Source organism: Sitophilus oryzae, unplaced genomic scaffold (assembly GCF_002938485.1).
Source record: "Sitophilus oryzae breed Bouriz unplaced genomic scaffold, Soryzae_2.0 scaffold_499_pilon_pilon, whole genome shotgun sequence".
NCBI classification, from domain to species: domain Eukaryota; kingdom Metazoa; phylum Arthropoda; class Insecta; order Coleoptera; family Curculionidae; genus Sitophilus; species Sitophilus oryzae.
In genome coordinates this window covers 1179086-1202475 of record NW_022147083.1, presented here as the reverse complement: position 1 = coordinate 1202475, position 23390 = coordinate 1179086, and the positions used below count along the sequence as shown (strand labels likewise).

Here is a 23390-nt window from a genome sequence, read left to right as displayed (position 1 = left end):
ATATCATTTATAATAGTGTATTTAAGACCTGTACCAATTTTCAGCTCTATGCGAATTATTGTTAATTTAAATGTCTATTTTGACTAGGGTAACAATAAATTAATATTATGATACTAATAAGAAAATTGCCTAATGTCCAGTAGGCCGCTGGTTTTAATTTTGGCGGTACGATCTGTGATTGTCACAGCTACCGCTGGATGGCGTAGAGCGTCTAGCACTTTCACCATAGTAGTACGTTTTGTACTCAAATGCTATTCTCTGCTTTTTGTTGGTCAGATCGAGGGTTACAGCAAAGTCGGCCTGACGATGGAGAAAAATCTCCGAAACCGGTCGTCGAATGGCTGTTCCCTTTGGTCTGATGAACTTAATGCAGAGAATAAGCATATTTGTAGGGTTTTTTGGCCCCCTTTTCCGCTACTCGTATTTTTGTTTATTTATTATATATACCCTAACTAAGCCTTCTTAACTCCATCTACCGTAACGTGGATGAAGCAAGCATTATATTCTCTATTTATAAACAGCCTAAGTTCGACAAAAATACTACATATTTCAATGATATTTCCAACTGTCGCAAATACATATAATTTTCTTTTATAATTTCAGAGGCATTAAATATTTTATCCCGATATGACTGCGATTGACAAGAATTACATTACAATCTATTCCCATTCATATGTCATGTAAATACGTATAATCCTATTTTCAAATATTAGAGGGATTTTGCCTATTCAATTTTCAATTTTAGAGGGACACAAATTGCATTGGTAGCAAAATTTAATAATTAGTTAATTATTATTTGAATTGTTATTAGCCTAATACAGTAGAAAAAAATTGTTTACTTCTTTATGCCTAGAAATAACATAATATATCCAAAATCTATGGAATATATAATTATATTGTAAATGTTATGGTAGCTATGTAATTCTATGACTACTAAAATAGCATCTTTATTCAATATATTTTTAAACTAAAAAAGAATACCGAAACCAGTAGATATGAGCAAATTCGTAGTTTAAAATTTGTCGCAATTGCCATTTAATCAATAAAATGCATTAAATACATTTACCTTTCTTTTTCTATCCATTAAATTTTGGTTGGAACTATAAAATACATAAAAAAATGGTTTAAATGATTTTCTTATTTTAAGCTTCTTATTTAATTAGCATTTTATATCTTATCGCTATCAGAACGTAAAAGCGTATTTCATTCTTTAGAGCTTTTCAGTACAGCAAAATTAATTAGTTTGACATATAATTCATTTATTGTAGTGCTAACTAGCATGTAGTTTTCCATTTTATATAAAACTAACATCAAAATTCACATAGTTTGCTGTAAAAATTGTAAAAAATTAGATACGCCATTACGTATTGATACGGACGATCTGTATTCGAAAATTTACAAAATTTATGAAAAAAAAACAGCATCCCGAGAAGAGAAGAATGGGGGGCTATCGGATTGCTGTAATATTCTACAAGCAGAAGTTTACGCCATAACGGAAGCGGCCAGTTGTATACGAGAGAAAATCGCTGATAGGAGATACCGATAGGAGATAATATCGTGATATACTCTGAAAGCTTGCGCGCTTTAAGAAGCATCACCATGCTATCATTATTTTCAATACAAATTTCGGAAATTTTGGGAGTTACCTGTGTAAAATTGGAAAGAGGGAAGTCGTAGAATGCCGATACTGTGCTGAACCCAATAATACTCCAGAACACACAATGTTTGCTTGTCCAAGATGGGAACAGGAAAGATGTGAGGCACGCATGACGATTGGTGGCAACATCTCCGCAGATACCTTCTTAAAATCGGTAACAGAAAGAAGAGAAAACTTTGAAGCCATCTCAAAACTGGCTCAAAATATACTAGAGGCAAAATACAGCGAAGAGCAGGGGTAATGGCAAAAAAGGAACAGTCCGGCGTCTACTTGAGGATATGCGTCCAGCGGGTCCAGGTAGACGTGGCAGGAGCGAGGGGGTGACGTTTAGTGGGTAGTGTCCTCCAGGCAGCTTACGGAGAGATTGAGTCCCACACTCCGTACGCAAAGGTATTTTACACCTCCAAAAAAAAACCATGCAATCAGTGAGATGGAAAACTGTGATGGACTGCCGAGAAGTACTGTCCTTGTTGCGTCAAGAGGTGCTACTCTGTATTGTGTGCCAGACCACAGTAATGTGGCGGGCAACCAAGAAGCAGACAGGCTCGACAAAGATGGGGCCAGGGGAGAGGCCTGGCAGATGATAAAGATAGGAATATCGGGAATTTTGCAAAGAGCTGGAAGTGCTTTAACGGAAAAAAAGAATGAGAGGAAGGTTTGGTACAATAATACTGGGATATCGCAATGAGCCCAATGCCTGCGAGTGAGGGATCAAACATGATCCGAAAACCAAAGCAACCTAACCTAACCTATGAGAAAAACAAATGACACGATAGAAAGTAGGTTAGTAAAATTTACTTAAAACGTTGTCTAGATTATTCCATATTAAGCTAATGCTATTTTTTATGCTTAGGAGCAAAGTAGTTAAAGTAAAGTAAAGTTTATTTATCAAAAAGGAAGGATTTCAATGTACAATGTAAGTAATAATAATAAAAAAACTAAAGTTCCTGAAAAATAAGAAAACAAAAATAAACAAAACTATTAATTACCTACTGAACTTGGACGTCGCGCCATCTTTTAGCCGAGTATTTAACGTTAAAATAGCAGTATGTCACTTAGACTGTTTTGTACGTTATTGGCCTTGGCACATAGATTACAAAATTAATGATATCTTAAATTCGATCAATTTGGCACTTAGACGCTTTTGAATTTCCACGCTTCATTTAGCAATCAAGAAAATAAACAAATATACAAACAGATGAGGGAGACAAAGAAATGACAAAGCTAAATTTATTTTTTTTTTCGTGTCTAGATCAGGATTTTTGTGTCAAAATAAGTTTTTTTTAGTTCTAGCCAGGGTTAAAGTCATTTCGGGAAATAGGGTCTGAATTGGGTTATAATTATTTTTGTTTTATTTGCTTAATTATAAGACGGTAAATAACTTTTTTTACTTAAATAATTTATTTTTAGAAAAAAAGTGAAGATATTAATTATCCATACTTTTTATTCGCAAGGGCATTAATTTTATTTCTTCCCTGATTTAGTAGCCATGTTTTTAATCTTGATTTGAACAGATTAATGGAATTTAGAGTTTTTATACTAGGTGGTAGCTCATTGTGTAAGTTTGAACTAATATACGTAAAATATCTTTGTGCTGCTGAGGTGTAGATATTCGGGAGAGTGCCTGTTAGAGTTTTTTTGTCTGGTGTAATGCTTATGTTGGATGGGTTTAATGGTATCTTTTTCCTTCTATTGCCTTAGGGCTATACTTTGCGCAAATCTTATGTCAAAAATTTTGGATTCTTCAAACAATAAATCAGTTGGATATAATTGGTTTTTCTTATATATAACTTTTAGTATCCATTTTTGAATATTCACTAATATTTTAAGATGAACATCAAGTACACCACCCCAAACTATTATGCCATATGTTAAATGTGGCTGCACAAGCGCCAAGTGTCTTTAAATAGGGAATTTCAAAATAATATTTTAATTCTTTGAACTTGCGTATTAGACCTCTAAGTCTATTGCTAATATAGTTGGTATGCTCATTCCACTTTAGATGAGAGTCTAACATGCAATACGTAAAACACATTATAGTATAATCTCGGAAAAATAATTACGAAATTCAATAAAAAAACGTAAAAAAAATAAAATAAATTTTATATAAACTTTATTACAAACATCAAACTGTTAATAATTGTTAAAATTGTTGCTGGTGATAAACCCGTTGCCTCCAAAAAAATGGTGCTTCACATAACAAATTTTGCTGCAGCGTGTATTAATTTTATTGCAGCGCAGCGTTACGTGTCCTTGTATTCTTTAGTGACTGGGGTAAACTATATTATCTTAGGCTAGACTTGATAGTTCCGTCTCGCCTAAATAGAAGTCGACATAAAATTCGAGTAGATCTTAATATTGGACTGCGCAGTTTTTAAGCGTTTCCGCTGTACATAAAAAAAACTTTGCTTATGTTTTAAAAATACTGTTAATGCTGTTTTAAGTTTAAAATTTATTACTTTTTGAATTGAAAAATATCATAATTTTATAGATTGTGATATACAGTTTCTTTAATTTTTTTAGTATAGTTTGTGTTCTTTCCTGTACAGTCTCTAATATATAATCTCAATATTGGTTGAATACATTTTATTTATATTAACCTATTGGCAATGAGCTATATGAAAGATGCAGTCTCCAAGTTATTAGATTTCTTGAAAAAATTACGACTGTAGAAATGCAATCTAAAGAAGACAATAAATCTCGTCAATCTAAAGAAGACAATAAAATTTTCGTTGAACCAATTTAAAATTAATTTTTGTTGAAAACTTAAACTTAATATAATAAAGTATTAATATGCATAAGTTTATAGAGTTGGTTATAAATAAAGAATTTAACATCTTTTTTTTAGAAGAAATTTAGATGTTTCCGGAAAACATATTATAAAAACATGATTCACATGATGATTACAGGGTGTTTCAAAAAACATGTGCCATCTCTCGTGGGGAGATTCCTCGGCTAAAAATAAGATTTATTTTTCATATTAACATAGGTCCGATTCTGCTTTGTTTCGTAGCTAAAGGGCGTTAAAGACTTTCGATTTATTCTAATTTTTCTCCAAGTGCTTTTAGTCATTGGAATGAAATTTTGAGGGTAAAAGTTTCTATAAGTGCTACATATTTTAATCCTAAAAAAGTACCGATAAATTCATCAGGGACGTGCATATGGGTAATCACTGGAATATTTTTCAGAAAAAAAGATGTGCGCCACTGACTTTTTTTCTTTTGATAAAATTATGTGGGCCGTTTAATGCTAATTAAAAATTATCTCTTGATATTTTGTCGAATTCGGCCTCCTTGATGAGATAAACGCAATTTTATTAATCACAATTAATAAAATTAAAATAAAAATAAAATTAATAAATTAAAAATTTTAACTAATTTATTATTAAATATTATTACTATTAGTCCCACCTACAGGTAATTTCAAATAAAAAAATAATGGTATTTAAGGTAATTACAAAAAACGTAATTTTAAAAAGTTTAACATCCTGTAACTCTAAAAATATGCATGTCCGAACCCATGTTTATAAGAACTTTTTTTCACATTTTTTGAGGGGGAATCAATGAGTACATATTTAAAACTTTCGCAAGTTAATGATTTTGGATGCTATTAGACATGGATCAAGGCAAATTAATAAAATTGCGTTTATCTCATCAAGGAGGCGGAAGTCGGCAAAATATCAAAAGACAACTTTAAATCGGCATTAAACTGCTTAAACTATTTCGCTAACAAGGGAAAAAACCAGTGGCGTACATGCTTTTTTTAGAGAAATATTCCAGTGATAACCCATATGCACGTCCCTGGTTAATATGTCGACATTTTTTTAGCTTTAAAATATGTCGCATTTATAGTAACTTTTACCTTCAAAATTTCATTCGAAACGCTAAAAGTACTTGGAAGAAAATTATAATAAATCGAAAAAAATATTAAGTCTTTAACACCCTGTAGCTACGAAACAAAGCAGAATTGGATCTATGTGTTAGACCAATAATACACGTGTTTGTTATTGTATTCATTTTTTATAAATGGGAAAACAATTCTTGATTGCACTCCTGAGACATTTTTTATTATTATTTTCTAGAGATCTATAATTTTATTGTTATATATTTTTAATTTTTTTAAATATAATATTCTAAAACCAATTTTCTAATTGCTTAACTAATCATGTTTTGTGACTGAAATTTCGTAAATATGTATGTCTAATCATTTAAAACTTAATTTTGTAGGTCGTTAATCTTGTATAAGGTCATTAAGATTGGAAGTTCTCTTCATTCTTCAGTTTCATTATTTTCTCTATAAATTATTATCGTAAAAAAGACTACATAGAAAAAATGTAAAGAAATATTTTTAAATTTTTTTATGCATATTGTATATATGGGACTGTAAATATAAGTACATTGTAAAATAAAACAGAAATAAAAATAATGTATGGAAAACATGATGAGATTACCTATAAATAGAGAAGATTCGCTTTGAAATACTTAAATTCCTCGACAAGAAATAACAGCTTCTCCTATCGAATTGAGACGACAGTATTTGTATAAAAGCATATCTTGTTACGCTGTATATTATACAGGGTGAGTCTTAAATATGTGCAATATTTTTAGAGCTTGTAGATCTCTATAAAGGATATATATTTCCCCTTTGCCATTTTTCAAATTATCCAAAATTGACTAATTATTTATTAATTACTTTGATAATTAAAAAGAAAAACGATTTTTAGCTTAAATTTTGAGGTTACTGTATTTTTTTTTCTAAATTTATTCTACTACCTATGTTACCATATCATCAAGATATATTTTTACATGGAAATGTAATTTAGCTTTAAAACATTGTTTCTTGAATAATATTATTATTAAGGTAAAAATTCAGCATCCCTAACGCAGATAAGACGAACATTATTTTGATATAGAAAAGTAAATTCGTAAAAAATAGTTTCAGTCTCTCTCAGTTATTTCATTTGGCATAAAATACTAACAATTTGATGCAAGTAATCAAATTACGTTAACTTCAGAACCTAAATTCTAAACAGTAATTATGACAGACTTGGAAAATATTAGCTAGGTTAACTTTAGAGTCAAGTTATAAAATAAACTCACCTTCATATTTGCCTCTTTTGAACTGTTGCTTGGTAAATTCGGTCTCATCGCTTTTGAATGACTAATATCTGGATATGGTGCACGTATATTACGGAATTGTCGGTCTGGATGAATGGATACTGTTTACAGAAGCTACCACGATGGCGTTTTCGAACGACTGCTGCCACCAGCGAACAGAGCGTGCAGCGTTGAAGCCAGAACGCGATGATCACGGATCGATTTTCCTGGCTGGAGTGGAAATGGATAGAGTGTAGGCCGCGCACTTTACCAGGACGCGTTAAAAAGTTGGTGGGAAATTCAAAGATAGGTAAAATACGTGGTGTTATACAGGGTGGTCCGAACTGTATTCAGGAAACTTCGGCAGCATATTCTGCAAATGAAAATAAGTATAAAAAATCGTATAAATGCATGTCCTAAAATTCTTAGTTTCGGAGATACAGGGTGTAGGAGTTTCATTATTATTTCGATTTTTTGCAAATAATTTCTGAAGTAACGTCAACATTTGGATGAAAGTTGGCGTCTGGGAGTTTTCTGACAAGAAAAATTTGATTTTGCTGTCAATATGACTCTTATTTGTAGGGGGCGCCACTTACATGTGTTTAAACTGTTTGAAGAGTAATAATTTTTCGTCCGCACCTGTATAAAAGTACTGAGTCAAAAATATACATTTCCGTGATTTTCTACGTAAAAAACGTCTCTTGGTAAAAATAGCTACGAGCAACCGTTCTTAAGATATTTAGAATGGAAATAGTCAATACATGTCATTATTGACTAAAAATAATCATGTTGAGTGGATAGTTATTTGACTGAAATGATAAATTTGAGAACTTATTATTTTTTTTAAATTAATCATAAATTTTTCTTCGAAAAAATGATGATAAAGCAGTTTTTGTTTAACTTTTGGCACAAAACATTTCAAATTTATGATTTCAGTTTAATAACTACACACACCGGAAAATCTAGGGATATCATTTTATTAAAGTTAAATATAAATGTTTTGAATAAACAACCACATATTTGTAGGTCGATTCTTTCTACTACGATTGAAACGAAGTAGTCACACTAGTTATTTCTAAATTTGGGATATTTGCAGAAGTGTTTGTGCATTTTTTGTTAAATGTATAAAAAGCACCTAGCATCAATTGTTCGAATTTAACCTGTACTGGCTATGTTTTTATGATAACTGGCCAGAATTCATTCAAATAACTCTGTTTAGTATTAAACGACATTGTGGAGCGTAGACATCTTAGCAGAGACGAAATGCTAAGAGCCATGGGTATGCTCGAAGCTGGAATGCGCCAAATCGACGTAGCTAGAGCATTAAATACAACGCAAAGTGTAATATCGCGATTAAGTGCACGCTACCGTAAAAGTGGTGATGTTGCTGAAAGGCACACAGGGCGACATCGCATTACTACCCCTCAGCAAGGTCATTTTTTACAATTACATGCTCCACTCCGACCGACTCTTACAGTACCAGAGCTTAGTTTAATTTTCCAGGAAACACATAATGTAACCGTTAGTCCTGACACTATTCGCAATAGATTAAGAGAGGTCAACTTAAGAAGCAGATGCCCCTGGAGAGCTCAACCCTTAACGAGAGGAAATCGAGAGGTACGATATTTGTGGGATCAAGATCATGTTCAGTGGTCGAATGAACAATGGGCCAATGTTCTCTGCACAGATGAGTCACGCTTTGGAATTCATCCGGATTCGAGAAGGCTTAGGGTATGGAGAGAACTGGGAAATCTTATTTGGTTGGATCATGTTCAGGAAGTGCACTCTTATCAAGGTGGAACAGGTATGGTCTGGGGAGGAGTCCAGTTAGGCCGAAAAGCCGATCTCGTTTTTCTTGAAAGGTTTCTAACAGAAATCACATATCGTGATTTAATTCTTGAGCCTGTCGTGTTACCATATGCCAATGATTTTGGGAGCAACTTCATTCTCATGCATGGCAATGCACGGCCTCATACAGCCAGAGTGGTAAGTGAATTTATCAATGCTCATCAATTAAACATCTTACCCTGGCCGGCACAATCTCCTGACCTCAACCCCATCGAGCTAATATCGAGCACGTATGGGACGCGGTCCAAAGAAGATTTGAGAATGGGTATGCCTCGTGAAACTCGTAGGGATCTGGTTCGGGCCGTGAATGCAGCGTGGCAGGCGTACCTCAAGAAGAGATCGACAACCTGATCAGGAGCATGAAGAGACGATGTAGGACTGTCATGAACAGTAGAGGAGGTCATACCCTTTATTAAGTAAAATTGGTTTTATCTTTTTCTTTTAATTCACAGTTTAGAATAAAAAAAATGTGTGTATTTTTTTGAGTTCAATAAAAATCAAGGTAAATTTGAAAAATTCGGTAAATTTCGCATTTTTATTTCCAATACGTCCTGTAAACTATTTGTTTATTTTAATTTTATTATATCAGAAATGCAAATAATAAAATTACTGACGATGGCTGGATAAAATTATAATATCCCTAGACTTTTCCGGTGTGTGTATTTAGTCAACATGTTTAGTTAGTTGTGACATAAGCTATGTCACATAGCTTGGTAAGTTGGCAATTAAGCTTACAACATTTTATATAGTATGACTGAAAAAAACAGTGTATATTTTCTATATAGCATCTGTATTTTTTCTCTTTCCTCAATACCCTGCCAATTTTGTGGAATGCCACCCAAAATACACACTTTTATACAACTACATAATAATGTTAACACTTAAATTTATTTAAGGAAAGAAAAAAATTTGAACCTATCCTATAATTCGTATTTATACTGGTTTACAGTAGTTTTGTTGAATTATAGGGATATTCTCGTTGATTATAATTATTGGTTTCAAATAAATATGACAATGTCCTCCAATGAAAATGCGAAACTTGCTTAACTTTAATAATTCTAATTCTGAGCTAGCAAATGAACTAGATGCTTTACCTAGACCGTTATTCAGAAGCTATAAACCTATCGACGAAAATACGTATGAAAATTTACGTCCTAGCACACAGCCAGAGGATATTGGCACACAGGTACAGTATCAAGTTTATTATAATGATTTTCTTAGCTTCAAATCAAATGTTTTTTAGTGTTTTCGCACGTGCCTCAAAGCCGTGTCGTGTCCAGGTCGTGGTGTGTCACGGTCTTGAATTTTACTCCCATTTATTTAAGACTCACCCTGTATAGATAGTATAGATACTAATAAAATTATATAAGGATTTTTGCCACTTAACTGCTGATATAGAAATTTAATTCTACACTGTGTTTGTCATACTGTGGATCAACCTGCTCTCACTACCGGTTTCGGAGCCCCACTCTATCATCAGGTGAGCTTGGGCAGATCCACAAAATGACAACCACAGCGTAGAGATAGTTAATTCCGACTTGTCGGAAAGTATCGGTTAGATATTAAGTCCCGAACGGGAGATAGCGGCCTGCGTGCACTGGTAGTACTTTTGTACCACCGAGGTGCAACTATCGATAGTAAGAGGATGGTAAAAGGCTTTTTTTCAGGCAAGCCAAATTATAAAATAGAAAACAAATTTCTTGAAGTACAGGTATATAATAAAATTATATAAGGATTTTTGCCACTTAACTGCTGATATAAAAAACTGCCTGAAAAAAAGCCTTTTACCATCCGCTTACTATCGATAGTTGCGCCTCGGTGGTACGACCAAAGTACTACCAGTGCACGCAGGCTGCTATCTCCCGTTTGGGACTTAATATCTAACCGATACTTTCCGACAAGTCGGAATTAGCTATCTCTGCGCTATGGTTGTCATTTTGTGGATCTGCCCAAGCTCACCTGTTACTGATATTTAGTATTATTTAGAAGAAACGACAGCTTTAATTTAAGGTTAATGAATATATTGAACAAGTCAGTATAGAGTGTTCATTTTTGGGTATAATTAAGAGGGTTCATATTTAAATGTAATGATAGGACCTTGTGGTTTTTACAAATCTGAGCTATTTTTTTTGAAACCGAAGATAAAGATACACAAACTGTCAACATTATGATCATCTTATTTTTTATAGTACAAAATGATTATAAAAATGTTACAATTTCATTAAGAAGCTAAAATCGGTATCTTATAGAACTTTGTATGTGTAATTTAGTGCTTTGGTTAGTTTTTTTCTTAATATTTTAAGAGAAAGAGATATTAGACTTAGAAACATAATTTCTTTTTACCGTTTTTCAAATAAGTGTAAAATATCCGAGTTATTTTACTCTGAAAATTTCAAAAAAAAAACTTTTTGCTTAAATTTTGAGAACCACTGGATCTTTTCTGATTTTACTTTTTTGTAAATTTAATCTACTACCTATGTTGTCAATATTATCAAGAAATTATGTTTTTTAATCTAGAACTAAAAAAAAATAAAAAAATCAAAAAATTCCAAATTTCCAATTTTTTTTTCGCAAAAAAAACAGTTTGACCTTTACAGATTCACCTTATATATTATATACAATAAGTGCAAATATTTTTATGGTTGGTATATTTTGACTCCAGAAACACGTCTATGATGTTTTTTTCGTGAAAAAAATGAATATTTGGCATTTTTCGAAAAAAAATTGGATTTTTTTTTCAAATTTTTGGTTAAAAACGTAATATCTTGACCCAAAAAAACAGTAGTTCGCAATATATGAGCAAAAATCATTTATTGTTTAATTTTCGAAGTAAAATAACTTGGTTGTTTTGGACTTATTCGAAAAGCGGCAAAGAGAAAATACGATTCTTTTCCCGTTTCTTTCGATCTACCAGACCTGAAAATATTTACACTTATTTAAGACTCATCCTGTACATTGGATAATATTTCAGCCAATGTGTAGTTTCCTTTTCAATGTTTTACAGGATTTTTATAAATATATAATAACATATTCATTTTAATAAACGACAGAGGCCACAATTTTTATAATACACATTTAAAATTAACAATATGCCAGTTAAAAATAATGCTGCATCTTATCGTTCGATTGGAGTTTGGTAATTATTAAATTTTAGGAGGTAAGCAACAGTTATTAAATTTTATTCAATTCCGTGTCATTAGTTGTGTTATTTTGAAATTTTAGTATTATATTTTTGTGTATTTGTCTTCGTGTTTATTTGTAGAAGAATATTTAATATTATGGTAGTTAACTCAACGTTTCAACATTTCTCCAAATACGATATGTTAATTGGTTATTTACTCTTCAATTTAAATATAGGTTTTAAACATACACAAATAAAATAATAAATTAATAAATAAAACTTAAAATGTAATAAAATAACAAGAGAAAAATTCTGAGTCAATATTATTTCTACGATCCTTAATAATATTTTTCTTTTTCTATAAATATCTGCTATTTCTGTATGCTGGGTGGATTCATAAATTAGATTTGTTATTTAGATTTACTCAGGCTGTCTGGAAAAAAACGATAACCTAAACGGTAGAAAAAATATTACATTAGCATTATGTATATGAATTACTAAATACTGACATTTCTTGATTAAGATAGAAAGATAAATGCCTCTGAAAGTGATGTCTGTAATTTTTAATATAAATGTCTCCCTTTAACATTAAAATCGTAAACAATCTTTTTAATATGTCAATTATAAATTATGATGAATAAAATTATGGTAAAATAATGTATGAAATTTAACTGATTCTTCTTGACAGAAGAACATGTTTTATATATATGAAGTTTTTTATGGAATGATGTATTTAAAAAGTTATAAAGTTTCATTAAGTTGTTCACGGTATAAATTTCTGTGTGATGACAAAGTCTAAAAGCACTTTTTTGAACTTTTACTATATCACTACATTATGTAAAGCGATTTCTAGAAATTGGTTTAATTTTTAACTATTATTATACAGTATGATCGAAAAAAAAACCGGCATCCAGTTGGCTTGGAAATGAATATTGTTGAAAATACCCATATAATTTTACATATAAAATGACAGAAATCTTCATTTCATAGCCATCGCTGACCGTTTTTTTTTATCATATCGTACTTAGGGCGTTAAATATTTAATTTGAAACAATTATTATTTTATATAACTATTTTCTTGGAATTCCAATAAAACGCACTATGCCAGAAGCAATTCGAAACATGTCAAGGTCGCATTTCGTCGCCCAACTTTGAACGCATTTTGATCTATTTCCAGTTGCCTTGACCCACTTCGGTTTGCCTCGACCTACTTTCGATTTTTAAAAGCGCCTGAAAACTACTCGTGATGAGGGCGAGGGGGGATTTTTTTGTCGATTTTGTTGCCTCGTTTAATTTTGTTTTGTTTTGAGCTATTTCCAAAACGTGGCGGTATCTGTACCGGAGGCAAAGGATTTTTTTTTAATAAATCTCAGTGAAATAAGTAAACCTAGACGTTTCTAAAATAGCTCTTGTTACGATGATTCGTCGTTAATTACATCTCGTTTTATGTTATATTGATATATATTCCACAGAATTAATATTTGAACACGCGTTTATTATATGTATAGTAGATATTTAGGAACAATACTTATCACTTAAACTGCAGGTATGTAATTACAATATTTTTATGATTTAATTTTATTATAATGAATTAGTATATAAAATTGTATACGATATGTTTGTTTACTGCCTTAATTGATTAATATTATAGTAGTATTGCTTGATGAGTAATACTGGTAATATTATCAATATATCCGCTTGTGAAAATTATTAATTGACCCGATGTCAACAAAAGTATGGTCTACGCACCTTATTTTATGGCGCGTTCTCACGACTCGTGTACTTGACAAACATTTGTAATTAGTATACAGGGTATAAATGGTGCGTCGGAGATCTATACAGAATTTCTCAGTTATTTATTATAGGAACTACTCCGTCCTGTACGCCAATAAAAAATACTTGCCAAGTAACTTCCCATAAGATTCTCAAAAATATATATCACTCAATATTTATTTTTACTATTTAAATAATATATTAAAAGATCAAATTTATTAGTAGGTCATGATTGATAAAAGAAACTAAAGAATTGTTAAAAGTATACTGCTATCTGTCTCTTGTTTTATGTTGAGAGCCACTAATAAATTCTTTATATATTAGGGAATCTTAACTCTCTACCGCTGTTTGTAAATCTTGGAAGCCATTGAATGGGGACTTTTAAATATTCCTTTAGGTAATTTACGTTAAATATACTTTCAGTAACATGGGGCTCCCCCTCACAACTTAACTTATAACGAAAATATTAGAATTTTGTTAAATTATTATTTCTCAAATCAATGAATTGGACCAATGGATCCATATGATGGCCTCTTATTCCCGGAATTGTCCGTTCTCGATTTCTGATTTCGGGGATTTATAAAATATGAAATATATCGTGGCACTAACACAATGTCGAACACCTGGACAATGCTTTAATAATGCAAGCTTTTAGATATTTGCAAACCCATCCCTTTATAATAAATTCCGTTATAAAAAAATTGGTCAAGTGCGAGTCGGACTCGCGTACGAAGGGTTCCGTACCATTCATTATCTATACAACATTAGATACTATATTATTATAAACTTTTTTTTCAATTTAGCTGAAATTTTGAATGCGCGTATAAGTAATTAAAAAAAAATTAAGAAACACGTTACTAAAAATTGTATTAATCAATAATAAATGTGTAAAAAGTAAAAACAAATATGTAAAAATATGTAAAAATTAAAAAAAAACGCTTAAAAAAATTGCCTTGACTAAGATTCGAACCTGCCTTACTACGGCTCCAACGTCATAGCAGCGTAAAGTCTTAACGCTTTAACCACGCGGCCACCGAGGACTTGAAAGCTTCTATGTAAAATTCTTACTTAAAAGATAATGTTTAGTGAAAGTACTTTTTTATTTATATACATTTATTTAATTCTGTTTTTAGTATTTGTTCTTATAGCGGCAACATAGATACATTATCTGTGAAAATTTCAACTGTCTAGCTATAACGGTTCATAAGACAATTTCACATTCAATTCTTTGTGGCAGACGGACGGACGGACGGACGGACGGGCAGCAAAGTTTAAGAAATAGGGTTCCCGTTTTTACCCTTTGGGTACGCAACCATAAAAAGAAAAATATATTTAGCGATGCAGGGGTAACAGTTCAAAAGTAAAATATATCAATTCCAAATAAACTTTCAATATTTATATGACTATTTTAGTGATTTTTTTTATTTATCACGGCCTACTAATAAGAAAATGATATATTTTAAATATTGCAGTAAATAGTTAAAATAAATATAGAGTGATATATATTTTTGAGAAGCTCATACCAAATATCTTTACTAATATCATACATATACTATATCTTTACTAATAACGGAGATACCGTATGATTTCAACTAAAATGGGACATCCTGTACAGGGTGGGTCAAATTCGACGCTTTTAAATGGAAACATCCTTTTCTATAGGAGATAGACGAAAACTAATATTGGTGTTTGGAGCTCAATTTTCATCAAAAACATGATGGTGAAAACGCACATCAATATCTGTTACCCTTTCGGAGTTACGGGGTGTTTTTCAAAAATGTGCATTTTTAACAAATCGCTGTAACTTTTTTCCTATGGAAAATTTTGTATTTCTATTTCAAAAGCACCTTTTTACGTAGAATTTAATGGTTTAAGTATATTTTTTTTAAAATTAATGATTTGAGAGTTATCAACAGAAAAATTGATTTTTTATTTGGGACACCCTCTATATTTTTAATTAACTGAAAAGAATTTAAAATTACCTTTCCAAAAATATAGCACACTTGATATTTTGTTATAATCCCCTTCGAAATACAGAATTTTTAAAAGTTCGCCACTTTTAACTAGTAGGCTTTGGACGCCTTATTGATGACATGCCCTTAATGGAACTCGAAAATATATTTTTCCAGCAAGACGGCGCACCGCCTCTGAACGCTGAAGTTATCAGCAAATTTTTGCAGCCAATTTCAAGAATAATTGAATAGCTAACCAAGATCCCAGCCGTTGGACGTCGAGGTCGCCTGATTTAGTGCCCATGGATCTAATCCTATGGATATATTTGCGGAAGAATAAAGGTTCCTTATTCTTCCGTATAATCTAGACAAGAATTAGAAATACTTAGCAGTTATGAGAGGGTATCTTTCACCCCCACCAAATTAATGAATTCCGCGAGAAATGTTCAAAAACTGCTCCGTCTGTCCATAACAGAAGACGGTCGATTTGTCGAACACCTGTAGCAAAAACTCATGTTTTGGTTTGCTATTTATTTTTATTGTTACTAGATATAGTTTAAATTTGTTGATGTTGGTTAAGTATGTTTTAAATTGTTATAAAATTCTGCATCTCTCATAGCAAATATTATTTTCGTTTTAATTGATGCTCATAGCTAGAATTTTTTTGCATTACAGCCGGTGCCGTTCAAAGCCTACTTACAGTTCGTCTGCTGGATCTGTGTCTATGAAAGGAATGCGGACAAAAAACATTTAAATAAACAGCAATATATTTTATACGTCGACTTGACGAGTACGTCACCGCAAATCGCTCCGCCCACTCATTTTATTGGCTACTTGCAAATTTGTCGAATTTTTATTGATGGGATGCGTCGTCTAATTTTTTACGAAAAACATCGAGAGAATATCGTTTCCCCTCTCACGGATACCCCGTAGCCTCAGAACGGACAGACGTACTGTATTTAAAGCGAATTTTTATATACTCTATATCTCGAAGAGGAATCGAGCAATATATCAAGTGTGTTATATTTTTGGAGAGGTAATTTTAAATTCTTTTCAATAAATTAAAAATATACAGAGTGTCCCATATAAAAAATCAAATTTTCTGTTGATAGTTCTTAAATTATTAGTTTAAAAAAAATATACTTAAACCATCAAATTCTACGTAAAAATTTGCTTTGGAAATGTTCTCATAAAAATACAAAATTTTCCATAGCAAAAAAGTTACAGCGATTTGTTAAAAATTCATATTTTTGAAAAACACCCCGTAACTTCGAAACGGTAACAGATATCGATATGCGGTTTTCACCATCATGTTTTTGACAAAAATTGAGCTCCAGACACCGATATTAGTTTTTGTCTATCTCCTATAGAAAAGGGTGTTTCCATTTAAAAGCGTCGAATTTGACCCACCCTGTACACTAAAAATATTTAAAATTTCTAATCTTGAAAAAGATTGATAATATTACAGTAAAAAAATTGTGTGTGTGTGTAAAATTGGGGTAGCTATTTGATCACTTTGTGTGCCAACCTAAAAATTTAAATAACAAATAAAATTTTCTAAAAACGTGAATTAAATTACTGACAGATTCCCACCAAATTAACTTTTTTATATGAACTGTTTTAAAAAAAGTCGATAATATTGTCATATTAGTTCACCCTATATATCCAAAAACTTTACACTTATCTTTGCTATTAAAAAGTAATCAGCTGAATTTTTTCCCTTATCCATTTGCGCCCTATTTTTAATATAATGAAATTTGAATAAATAACGATTTTGCAGTTTCGTATACTAATGGTATCTGTAAATAAGAACGTTTCATATATTATAAACTATATACATGGTTAAATTAAAGCACTCTTCTGCATTTGTAGTAAACTATACCAAAATTTTTCTTTTTACGAATTCTGAAACTAATAAAATTCAAGATTTCTTGAATTTTATTTCCTTTGCAATAAGTAATGTATGTTTTAAAATACAGAAATCTTTGAAGAATTATTCTTTGTATTGATCCTCTCTACAAATCGATTTTCTAAGCAAAACGTTTACACTAGAACCTGTAGCGAGTTGGTTACTTTCTCAATAGATGGCACTACACATTCTAAATTTTTACGTTTAATACTGTTTGAAGTAACAATTTTTAACTAATAATGAATACTATACTGACCTTATTTTACTCCTCTTATTTATTGAAGACAACAACTTTTTAATGAATATAAATACAAGAATAACTGAACTTTCTAAGAATTTATATTTTATAAAAGAATCTACGGCACGAGGATACCATTCTTCTTGACTAATTTCAAAGTCATAAATCTAAAGAATGACTTCCGCATTCCACCGAACGCAACAAAGAGGTCTTTCACCATCCGCTAATTTTCTTTTGAATTGGAATATTATCTCCTTTTTCATTTAAAATTTTACCGCTAGCTAAAAATTAACGGACACACGCTTTACTAAACCGCTTAGTAAATGAAATTAAACGAAATTATGATGGCAATTTTTGTTGCAAATGGCTTTCACTCGCGCTCAACAGCTTTGTAATCTCAGGGTGATATTTTATAAGGTAGAAATTTTGAGGTAGATATACATTTTTCAGATTTTTATTTAAGTTGTGGCGTAACGTGATTTTAGTAATGCTAACTATACAGTGTGTTTCAATATTCCGTGGACATAGAACTACTATTTTTTTAGTATTTCTAGAATCAAAATAAGTTCATTGGACACAATTCACTTCTATACAAAAGTGCTTTGTTTGTCTGGTAGAGGATCATCAAACTTTAAAAAATAAACACATTTTTTCAGATATTTTAATAAATTTTATTCCGAATTGAATGAGATTTAATAAACTAATATATGATTTGCCTAGTAACATTTGACTTTCACAAAAATCAAGAAAACATTCGGGAAGGCTGAAAACTGCTCCCCACCTGTACCGGGTTATCATTTTAATTTGACCCACTTTCAAAAGCTTATAACTTTTTTGTTTGTTGGGTTAAAGCATTCATTCAAAAAGCATGTTGTAGCAGTTTCAGCCAAGTTTTTGCGAGTGTTGTCAAAAATGAGAGTAGGTGTCACATGTCAGGCTTTTGAAACTAAAAAAAACTTTTTTAAATGGGACACCCTGTATATTAGTAGCGCATTAGATAGTCGCCTTTTCTCCGAATTCAAAAACGTATCACACATGTGCATTCTTCTTCTTAATTTCATTCAAGATTGACGAAAGCATGTAAAAACAATTAGGTAATTAAAAGAATCAAGATAGTTATAAATGGTTTTGTTTCCAAATTATGTTTGTTAGTTTGCCTTATCAATGTAGCACAACACATTAACGAACAATAACTAGCTATAGAATTAAAAATAGTTATAGGTTATTCATTTTCATAATCCATATTGCTCTACATGACCACCTTTTTCGATGCATTTTCGAAATATTTTCTACAGGCTTTTCATAATATGACGTTTATAATGTTAATGTGTGATACATTTTTGAATTCGGAGAAAAGGGGACTATCTAATGCGCTACTAATATACAGGGTGTCCCATTTAAAAAGTTTTTTTTAGTTTTAAAAATTTGACATGTGACACCTACTGTCATTTTTGACAACACTCGCAAAAACTTGGCTGAAACTGCTACAATATGTTTTTTGAATGACTGCTTTAACCCGACAAACAAAAAAGTTATAAGCTTTTAAAAGTGGGCCAAAGTAAAATGATAACATGGTACATAAATTTTAGTATAAATAACTCCACCGACGACAGACTTTCTTTTTGTAAAATGGCCCCTCTAGTATTTACTAGTGAGGTGTCGGTATTTGAGTAGCGCGATTTTGGAGCGGTATTTTTTTGTAAACGATTTTACAAAAAAAATCGGTCGTCGGTTGAGAAAATATTTATACTAAAATGTATGTAAGAGTGGGGGTAGTCTTCTTCACCCTTCCCAGTGAGTCAAATGCTAAAGCACTTAGACTCACAAAATATAGACCCAAAATCACATTCAATTTGGAAAAGCAGTTTGGTTTGGTTTGGTTAGGTAGGTAGGTTATTCTAAAATACCTGAAAAAATGTGCGTTGTCCTCTAACGGATAAACGAAGCACTTTTGTATAGAGGTAAATTGTGTCCAATGAACTTATTTTGATTCCAAAAATACGTAGTGATTGTATGTTCGTGGAATATTGGGACACGCTGTATATTTTTCAAATTTTTACATTTAAAGTGACACTTTTCATAGTGCTTTTACTAAACGTTTTAAAAGATGTTTTATTTAGTTATGAAACATTTTTTTTTTCGCAACTAATGATGAAATAATAGTGAATTATTTAAAACAAATTGATTCTGATACTGACACTGCGATAACAGATAATTTCTTAGATCATCGTTATTGTTTCATTTGTGACCTTTTCAGAGCTTTATTAAATTTGTTGTTACTGTATAGTTTGTATATACTATAAAAATATATAACTAATACATTTTTGACTGTAAAGCGTCAAATGGTTAGTAAATGACATTCTAGTCCAATTAAATACTTAATATTGTTGGGAAACATCAATATTTTGTGTAACTTATGTTCATAACTCATACTCCATTTAGTTATATAAAATAGTTTTCCAGTTGCACAAATAACAATTGTAGTATTGTCAATTTTTGCTTCCATCTGATTGATAATCACAAATTTGCATAAATTTATATTGTTTGACTAACTTTAGTGAATATTATGCCATTGTGCTGTGATAGAGTTTGTCTATTGACTAAATATTTTTTTTAAACAAAATGAAAACATAATTCATTGTTTTGGAACCTAATGTCTCAAGAAAATCAATTTAAGAATATATTACTATTTTGTTAACTTAAACCGTGCAAAAAAGTAAGAAAACATGTCTAATAAAAAATTAAGGCAATTCAGGCAAAGACATGCTATTCATAGCCAGCTCGGTTATGAAATACCATTAATAGAAACATAATGCTATATGATACATAAATATGAAATAACATGGTAGCGTAAATAGAAATTTGTATTATTTGTTAATATTTTCAATATTTAGTTGGCATTATTTGTATAGCAAATATTTTTTTAAGAAGTATTGAAATAAGTTAATATACAGGGTGTCCCAGAAATAAGTGCAGATATTTTAACTGGTAGTATAGTTCAACCCCAGAAACACGCATATGAGTTTTTTTTGCGAAAAAAAAAAGTTGCAAATTTAAAATTTTTCTTGACAATTTCCGGGAAATTTGAAAAATCTTTTTAGTGCCACTTGTTTATTCACCTGAGATTTCTCTACGGTGTATCTAAACCTTGCAGTGTTGCAACCTCCTATGTTATCCACATTCTATATGTTCTACATTTATAAATTCATAGACAAATTTCTACTCAAAAAATTAGGAATGTTAAATTTAATCTTTTATCAGGGCTCATTATTAATAATTATAGAAAAAAAAACACATTAGTTATTTTTAGTATATATTCAATGAAAACTTTCAATGAAAACTTAACAAGAACCACCGAAAATTAACTAAAACATTACGTTTATGACGTTTACGAAAATCTTTGTTGCGCTGCAAAATAACTTTATTTTGGAATAAATTTAATAAAATGATTCATCATATTATTCCGAGTATTATTCACAATCAGGTTACAAGAAATTCCTAAAATGTTTATCGTAATTTACAATTCAATATATATAAAACAGCCCAACGAATAATCGATTAATTTTTGTTTTGTTTGTTTTTTTTCATGTTTCTCTGTTTTATTTGAACCTCTGTTTTACAAAACACTTTGAAAAGCGCACATTACTTTGAATACCTTTCTGAATGAATAAATGTTGAGAACTATTTTTCTCTTATCGCCACTTATCACCAGAAAATACATGTTTCACTCAACAATTTTAAATACGTATTTTGTTTTTTCGCTATTTTTTCGACGTACTGCGACAATTCCATCGACAGCCCAACCATCGCGCGTCGGTAAAGAGTGCCGCGGTGAACTGGTCCTTTGAGGCGCGGCGCCGTCGCGGCGGGCTTGCGTCAGACGATATTGTTAAGCAACGTTGCCGTAGTTACAACAATTTCAAATACAAGACATTCGAAGCAATCAAATTCGTATTAAATTTTAAAAATAAAACAGAGAAACATGAAAGGAAACAAACAAAACAAAAATGAATTGATTATTTGTCGGGCTGTTTTCGATATATTGAATTCTGAATTACGATAAACATTTTAGAAATTTCTTTTTTGTGACCTTATCAATAATCAATTCATTTGTGTTTTGTTTGTTTCCTTTCATGTTTTTCTGTTTTATTTTTAAAATTTAATAAGAATTTGATTGCTTCGAGTGTCTTTAATTTGAAATTGTTGAAACTACGGCAACCTCGCATGACGCAAGCTCGACACGGCGGCGCGACAAAGGAGGAGCTACCAGTGATGCGCGTCTTTCTTGGCCGACGGTTGTGCTGTCGATGGAATTGTCGAAATACATCGAAAAAATAGCAAAAAAACAAAATACGTATTTAAAATTGTTGAGTGAAACATGTATTTTCTTAAATTGAAAGTAGTTCGTTAAGTAGCGGTAATTAATGATTAAAGTTAATTAATCAACTTTTAAGGTATAAAATTCAGTAAGTGTTATTATTAATAAAATATTTTGTTTTATTTATGTTGTGTTTTATTTATTCCTTTGCAATATAAAAAAAATATTTGTATATAAGTTATATTGATAAATGTAATAATAAATGCAGAAAGCTTTCTTGAGCTTTAAAGTAAGAAATAATTCTTCTTTATATTTTTTGTATCTGGTGTTTTGATTAAAATACTCCCTTAATTTGTTTGTTAGGTGTTTTGATTAAAATACTCCCTAACACATACCGTATTTTTTTAATAAAATAACACGGTTTTATACAATTTTTTTTCACAATATTTTGAAGTAATCACTTGTCACTAAAATTTTAAATATAATAATTTTCTGCTATGGGTTCCAACTGTACCAACTCATGGTACAAAGAAAACAAGGTATGATATTGCCCGGGTTGGTCGCTACGTCACAGGTGATAACAGGCGCAATTGGTCAGCACGCTCCGTGCGCCAATTCAAATCGTCAAGATATTGTAATAAACCTGTTTTTTTTGGTTATATACCGTCATTGAATTATCGCTAAGCAAGTTACTGTGGAGCAGTGCGTGAAGAGTCAGGCTAGGAAGCGAGAGACCGGAGTACAAATCTCAGCCGTGGCATAACTTTTTTATTTAATTTTTTAAATACTGTTGTATTCTATAGTTTATTTTTGTTGTATAAAAAAAGGGAACTATTTATTCTGTTATTTTTTAAGCTCCAGTATTAATAAATTGATTGTTGGTACAATACCTCATTTAATATAAAATAATATTTTACATTTTGAAATGTATCGGGCCCTAATTGTACCTAAAAGTAATATATATTTTTAGAGTGATATACCATATTGTAAACTATTTAATATTTCAATCACTTAAAAAAGTTAATTTGTATTGAATAATTGCCTACCATTAAAGGAAATTTGAGCTATAATCCTTGATGGGCATATTCTGGGTATGCAAATACTTCCTCTAAATTTTGGGATTTATTCTCCAAACCTGAAACATCTACATATAAAAAGAAGCACAGGTCACTAATTATAATAAACTTCACCCTTGGAATTACTTCCACTAATTATAATAAACTTCACCCTTGGAATTACTTCTATTACAATTACAATACATTCATCTGCATTGGCATTTTCTACTTTTTCGATGGGAAAAAATCAACTTTCCAACATTTTTTAAAGATGTAACAATTCCCCTTGTAGTTACTTTTCCATAGATATCCTCATCTCTGTCCTCATGTCAATTCAGAGACGATGAACATGAAAATTATTTACCATAAACATCGCAAACTAAAAATATAATAAACAATTTTATACCGAATATAGAAATAAAT

General features: G+C 31.0%; 1 protein-coding gene across 1 annotated transcript in view; it reads right to left on the bottom strand.

The window, feature by feature from the left end:
- The window catches only part of LOC115886867 (putative thiamine transporter SLC35F3), an 84872-nt gene extending 77976 nt beyond the window's left edge, over positions 1-6896 (bottom strand). The window contains exon 1 of the mRNA XM_030906191.1: positions 6757-6896. The gene's annotated coding sequence lies outside the window, so the exon portion shown is untranslated. The remainder of the gene's footprint in view (positions 1-6756) is intronic.
- Positions 6897-23390: the final 16494 nt, after the last annotated feature.